Source organism: Dreissena polymorpha, chromosome 4 (assembly GCF_020536995.1).
Source record: "Dreissena polymorpha isolate Duluth1 chromosome 4, UMN_Dpol_1.0, whole genome shotgun sequence".
Lineage (NCBI taxonomy): Eukaryota > Metazoa > Mollusca > Bivalvia > Myida > Dreissenidae > Dreissena > Dreissena polymorpha.
Genome location: NC_068358.1, coordinates 75,432,337 through 75,439,442, shown reverse-complemented (window position 1 = coordinate 75,439,442; position 7,106 = coordinate 75,432,337). Strand labels below are relative to the sequence as shown.

Sequence of the window (7,106 nt, the reverse complement as noted above, 5' to 3'; positions counted from 1 at the left end):
ACATGTATTATTTTACAAAAATTAGGTCTATGCCCTGCAATGTTGTTACCTTCTAGCACTTAAACAATATATCAGAGGAAGATAAAACGCTGCAATTTGAAAAACTCGGATATCAATAAGAAGAGCAAATGAACGAAAAATCAAATGCATACATCACTGTCAAAACTAATTTTTTTGTCAAGGTATGAATGACCATGAATTAGTTTTATTATGCAGAGAACACACTGACCTGATTGTTGTATAAAGCAGGGAGCACACTTACCTCAGTGTTGCATTATACAGATAACACATTGACCTGATTTTTGTATAACGCAGCCAACACATTAACCTGATTGCATTAGGCAGCGAACACATTTATCTGATTTTTGTATAATGCAGCAAACATATTGACCTGATTTCGTTGCATTTTGCAGCCAACGCATTGACCTGAGTGTTGCATTATGAAGCAAACATATTCACCTGATTTAGTTGTGTACTGCAATGACCACATTGACCTGATTTAGAAGTATTATGCAGCGAATACACTGACCTGATTTAGTTGCATTTTGCTTCAAACACATTGAAGTGAGTGTTTAATTATGCAGCATTCACATTCAAGTGATTTAGTTGTTTAATGAAAAAAACATTGACCTGATTGTTGCATTATGCAGTGAACACATTGACCTGATTGTTGTATTATGCAGTGAACACATTGACCTGTTTGTTGCATTATGCAGTGAGCACATTGGCCTGATTGTTGTATTATGCAACAAACACATAGACATGAACGTTGCATTATGCAGCAAACACATTTTGATCTGATTGTTGTATTATGCACCAAACACATTAAACTGATTTAGTTGTTTTATGCAGTGAACACATTAACCTGATTGTTGCATTATGCAGCAAACACATTGACCTGATTTAGTTGTATTATGCAGCAAAAACATTGACCTAATGTAGTTGTATTATGAAGCGAACACATTGTCCTGTTTGTTGCAATATGCAGCGAACACATTTACCTGTTTGTTGCGTAATGCGGTGAAAACATTAACCTGTTTGTTGCATTATGCAGCGAACACATTGATTTTATTGTATTATGTAGTGAACACATTGACCTCATTGTTGCATTATGCAGCAAACACAATTTGACACGATTTAGTTGTATTATGCGGTGAACACATTTACCTGATTTAGTTGCATTATGCAGAAATCATATTCATGTGATTTAGTTGTTTTATGCAGCGAACACATTGACGTGATTTTGTTGTTTTACGCAGCGAACGAATTGACCTGGTTTAGTTGTATTATGCAGCAAACACATTGACCTGACTTAGTTTTATTGTGCAACGAACACATTGACCTGATTTAATTGTTTTATGCAGCAACACGTTGACCAGATTTAGTTGTATTATGCAGCAACGGCATTGACCTGATTTTCAAAATCTCAATTTAAATAGGTTTATGTTAATTCATTATCTACAAGGCTGTCCGGTTACGGTTAGCGCAGCGGTTGGAACATGCACTTCTCACTTCTGCAACCGTGTTTCAATCCCCATTCCCAGGGCACGTGAGTTTGGTAGGTGGTAACTATACGGACAGGTGGGTTTCCTCTGGGCAATCCGCCCCCCCCCCCCGCCCACAGCATAAGACCACACCAAATTTGAATAACTTTCAGTACAACCTAAATACATATGTAGCTGGAAACTGAAGCTTTAATTTAAAATTCGTTACAACTTTCATGAGTCTAGTAATTAAATTAGGTAGGAGTGGTGGGACACACTATGGGTCTCCACATAATGCAGGCACTGTTCCGGAAGGACCTCATGAACTTAGAACATTATCTTTGATTATAATCTCTTTTTTTTTGTAACACCCCGCATCAATTTACGTAGATCACTTGTTTAGCAATGAATGATTATCAGCATGTTTCTCAGCATGTGACATCCTGCGAATCTCTCTTAGAGTAATAGTTACGTCTACCTTAAGTCTCGAATAGCATCACGCACATCAGGGTGTTATACTTTACAACGCATGTATCACTGTTACCATATAGGTTTTTTTATTTTAATGAAGGATATGACCACAAAAGCCAATAAGAAACATACAAATATAATTTAACACAAATAATGCTACATTTATGAATACAATCAGTCAATATATTAGGGTCGAATGGTATAACAAGGAGGTATTTTACTCAAGTTCAAAATGTAATTCACGCACATGAAATGGAGAACAAACATAAGTTTCCCTCCTACCAGTTTATAATACACACATTATAATAATTTTAAACAAAGTAACCATACTAGTATTATGCATAAGGAATTTGAGTTAAAACCTATGTTACTATTTGTTTTATACCAGACAATATGGTATACAATGTATTCAATATTATAGTCTGATCGGGATGTATGTTAATCCAACTTCATTCATATTCACATAATTCAGGGATTGTTTTCAATATTTTACAATTGCCATTTACGGGGGATGTGCCGAGTCGTGTAAGGACACACTCATCAAAGCGCAGAGCTATTTCCAGAGTATATCACTTAGATATGAAATGTATTTGCAAAGCTTTCTTCCAGAAGACGTTAGCTATTGGTGGCAGAATGATAAATACAGCACTGAAATCACTAACTTCAGGAACATTTGCTTCCTTTGACAGGCGTGGAAAGCACACTCCCCATAACAGAACCCCAGATGCAATCATAGAAGATGTTCGTAATCATATAGAATCATTTCCTACTGTAGAAGCACATTACACACGCCAAGACACTAAAAGGCGTTGTCTACGATCTGATTTAAATATTAATAAATTGTATTAATTATACAAAGAAAACTGTAAAGAAACGGGCAGGCAATACATATCAAGTTCAATGTATCGTACAATTATCTGTGAGGAGTTTAACTATTCATTCCATATAACCAAGAAGGACCAGTTTCAGACGTGCGCTGTGTATAGAAATAAGGAGATAGCAGGCGAGCTAACCACCGATTTGAAAATTGCTTTTGAATACCATATCAAAAGAAAAAACAGAGCTAGATATGAAAATAAGTTGGATAAGTCTCGTGCAAAACAAGACAAGTCATACCATGTTGCAACATTTGATCAAGAGGCTGTTTACCGATTCCATGTTCTCTTGTGAGTAAAGTTATTATTAAAAAAAAGCTCAATTGTTACAATCTTTCCTTTTATTATTTACAAAACGCAAGTTCGACATGGTTTTTGTGGAATGAAACTGAAGGAAAACGGGGCTCTTGTGAAGAGGGAACTTGTCTTTTGACTTACATGAAATCTCTTCCTATCACAGTAGAGAATGACTGTTTTTATTCTGACTGTTGTTGTGGTCAAAATCGAAATAGGGTTGTTACTGTTGCATTGATGCATGCTTAAGAGAAATATAAAAACATAGAGACACTATTGAACAAAAGTATTTAGAAAGTGGACATACCCAGATGGAGTTGTGATAGTGTACATGCTTCGATAGAACGAGCAAAGAAACTTACATCAGTATATGTACCAAGCCAGTGAGAAACAATTGTGAAGGTTGTACGAAAAAGAAACCCGTATGTTGTAGTGCCGATGAAATACTATGACTTTTTAGATATTACGCATGTAGCCAAATATGTACTACAGTTAAACGTTGTAAATGTAAGTGGACAAAACGTTTTATGGACAAAAATAACATGGATAAAACTGCAAAAAAAGTGATCCGGGGCGTGTGTTTTTTAAGAGCAGTTTCGATGACACCAGTTTTCAGTGTAGGCAACGTTAATCCTCAAGGAAAGTACCTTCTATTAAATGTGACTTAAAACCCTTGTATGATGCCAAACTTCCAATTACAGTAGCAAAGAAAAAAGACCTGCTATCACTTTGCTCTGATGAATAATTCCTTTAGAATATGACCAGTATTTCAAGGATATTCCATCTGATAAGACAACTAGGGACAGTCTTCCCGAACCAGATACAATGGAAGAAAGTGAAGATTCAAATGTGGAATAGAAAATCTGAACCTTGACTTTCTTCCACTGTGAAGGTTGGAGACAAACAAGTCCATACTGGTTGAAATATATGTATTGTTACATGTGTATGTCCTGTTAAAATCTAGAATGCAAAAGGAAATAATGATATACTTCTTTATAATAATATCTCGTATTATGAATATTAATATGAACTTGTGCTAAGTGCACATGTTTCGTTCAGTCTCTCAAAAAAGATGCATAGCACAGGGCTGTTTTGCCTTAAGGGCACTTGGATCTGTATGGCATAGGAAAAGCAGGGTACTATTCTTATGCTAAGTAGCACCAAGTGCACTTAACACAGTGGCACACAGAAAATATATATGTTTTACCTTTATGCCATAATGAAGTAAGTGCTATTTTGAATACAAACGCATTGAATATTGTATGCAATTCTATGATATGTTTATAATGCCATAACAATACTTTTACCTAATATTGTAACATAATATTATGCTAATATTCATATTCAAATAAAAGTTGTAGTGTGTCAAACCTTCTTTTGCGTTTTTCTCCACTATTTGAAAAATGGACTTATTACGTTCTGGCTCTAACCCCTCGATATTTATTCAATAATGCTCCAAATATTCGTCACGTTACATATAAAACAGAGCATACATTTTATTTACACTTATACATAAGTACATCGTCTTAATAAATACAGTATAGAAGTATGTCACGTTTTCAATACATTTTTATTATTTTTAAACAATTAAGTTTAAAACAAGACCCGTATTGATGCAAAGCATCAAAGGGCGTCGGGAATTTCAGTGTAAAAGGCACTCAATGAAGTTACAAGGAACGATTTTTTTTCTACTGTAAATATTAATATATTAGCCGATTATTTTAGACAAAACAGAAAAAGATACTGGTATACCGGTAACCATTATCTATTGTTGTGTGTTATAACTCCCAAATAACCATTATCTATGATGTTGTGTTATAACCCCCAAATAACAATTATCTATGATTTTGTGTTGCAACCCCCAAATATTACATAGTTCATTATATTAACATTGGTTTCCTTTTTTTAATGGCATCCGTGTGCAGTTTTCATAAATGGAACATAACTGTGTAGGTTTTAAAAAATCTGCTTCCAAGCGTAATTTCATATTTTTCTCAACTTCAAGGGAAGATGATTCTGAACTCATTCTTACGTTGCTCATTTACGATAGGGGTTGAGTACTCATTGATATGAAAACACTGTAAAAGTTTAAATCTGTTGGCGAACCCCCACCCCACCCTCTCACACATATATTTTTCTTGGGCATAATAAAAACAAAAAAATGGTTACAATAAAACAGCATATTTATTTAAACTAAAATGTCTACATCAAAACAAAAAGTTAACATAGAACACAAATAAAATAATTTGATTCTACTGGGGCTCGAACCTTGGGCCTCTCACATGTGAAGCGAGCGTGTAACCACTACACTACGGAACCGCTTGAACAATCACCTTATAACTAAGATATTAATAAGCTATTAATAGTCGGTCCGTTTAAATGTAAACCCGGAAGTTTAAACGCTGGATAGTGAGCGGGGTTAAAGGTCCATACCAAAGGGTCCATACCACTGGCAAAATACGGGTCAGGCCTGCGGCCTTCTATATGTGGTTCTTAAAATAACTTATTGGAGGACTTGATAGTAATGAGACTAGGGTGCTGTAAAATGCTCCTCATTGATAAGCGGCAGCTTCCTTTATCAAGACTCATTATTACAATTAATAATACGTGTCGCGCTTCGCGCTCTATAGCACCTTTATTAGTAACTAGGATAGTAAAACAAAAAATTATTTAATGTGTTAACGAACCGCCCCCCCCCCCCTCCCCCCAATCCTCTCACACATATATTTCATGGGCATAATAAAAACAAAACAATGGTTACAATAAAACAGCATATTTATTTAAACTAAAATGTCTACATCAAAACAAAAAGTTAACATAGAACACAAATAAAATAATTTGATTCTACTGGGGCTCGAACCTTGGGCCTCTCACATGTGAAGCGAGCGTGTAACCACTACACTACGGAACCGCTTGAAAAATCACCTTCTAACTAAGATATTAATAAGCTATTAATAGTCGGTCCGTTTAAATGTAAACCCGGAAGTTTAAACGCTGGATAGTGAGCGGGGTTAAAGGTCCATACCAAAGGGTCCATACCACTGGCAAAATACGGGTCAGGCCTGCGGCCTTCTATATGTGGTTCTTAAAATAACTTATAGGAGGACTTGATAGGTATGAGACTGGGGTGCTGTAAAATGCTCATCATTGATAAGCGGCAGCTTCCTTTATCAAGACTCATTATTACAATTAATAATACGTGTCGCGCTTCGCGCTCTATAGCACCTTTATTAGTAACTAGGATAGTAAAACAAAAAATTATTTAATGTGTTAACGAACCGCCCCCCCTCCCCCCAATCCTCTCACACATATATTTCATGGGCATAATAAAAACAAAAAATGGTTACAATAAAACAGCATATTTATTTAAACTAAAATGTCTACATCAAAACAAAAAGTTAACATAGAACACAAATGAAATAATTTGATTCTACTGGGGCTCGAACCTTGGAGCTCTCACATGTGAAGCGAGCGTATAACCACTACACTACGGAACCGCTTGAAAGTCACCTTCTAACTAAGATATTAAGGTAGTGGGAGCCTAATGGGTACTTTTCCAGAAACACTCTTTGTTATTATTTCCACATAGTAAATTGTAAATCACAACTAATTGCAAAATTTTAAAACTTTTTACCAGCCGGTTAACTTTTTATACTTGGTTGAATACACCTACCCTTTGACTCGGTTGGGCGTTTTCTATGGATTTACCCTTTATCCAAAATATATAGTTTTTTGTAATGGGATATACATATATTTTGACAATTAATTTAATAAACGTACTCGACTGGATTTTGTTAGTAGATACAGAATTTAAAAAGTGTCATTGAAAGAGAATTGTGCCTTCGATGTCCAATAATATATGCGCTTATCTAGATAAAATGGCAAAAACGACAACAAATGGTTCAGTGAAAAGAAACTTTAATTACGTTTTATGTCACATGTAGTGTGATGAAATGCATATATTGTACATATTTATTTAACA

General features: G+C 35.2%; 1 long non-coding RNA gene across 1 annotated transcript; it reads right to left on the bottom strand.

The window, feature by feature from the left end:
• Positions 1-5,881: 5,881 nt before the first annotated feature.
• LOC127876634 (uncharacterized) lies at positions 5,882-6,783 on the bottom strand. Its single transcript, XR_008047984.1, has 2 exons — positions 6,635-6,783; positions 5,882-6,049 (listed from the first exon to the last, which is right to left on the bottom strand). It is a non-coding gene; the product is annotated as an uncharacterized LOC127876634 (long non-coding RNA).
• Positions 6,784-7,106: the final 323 nt, after the last annotated feature.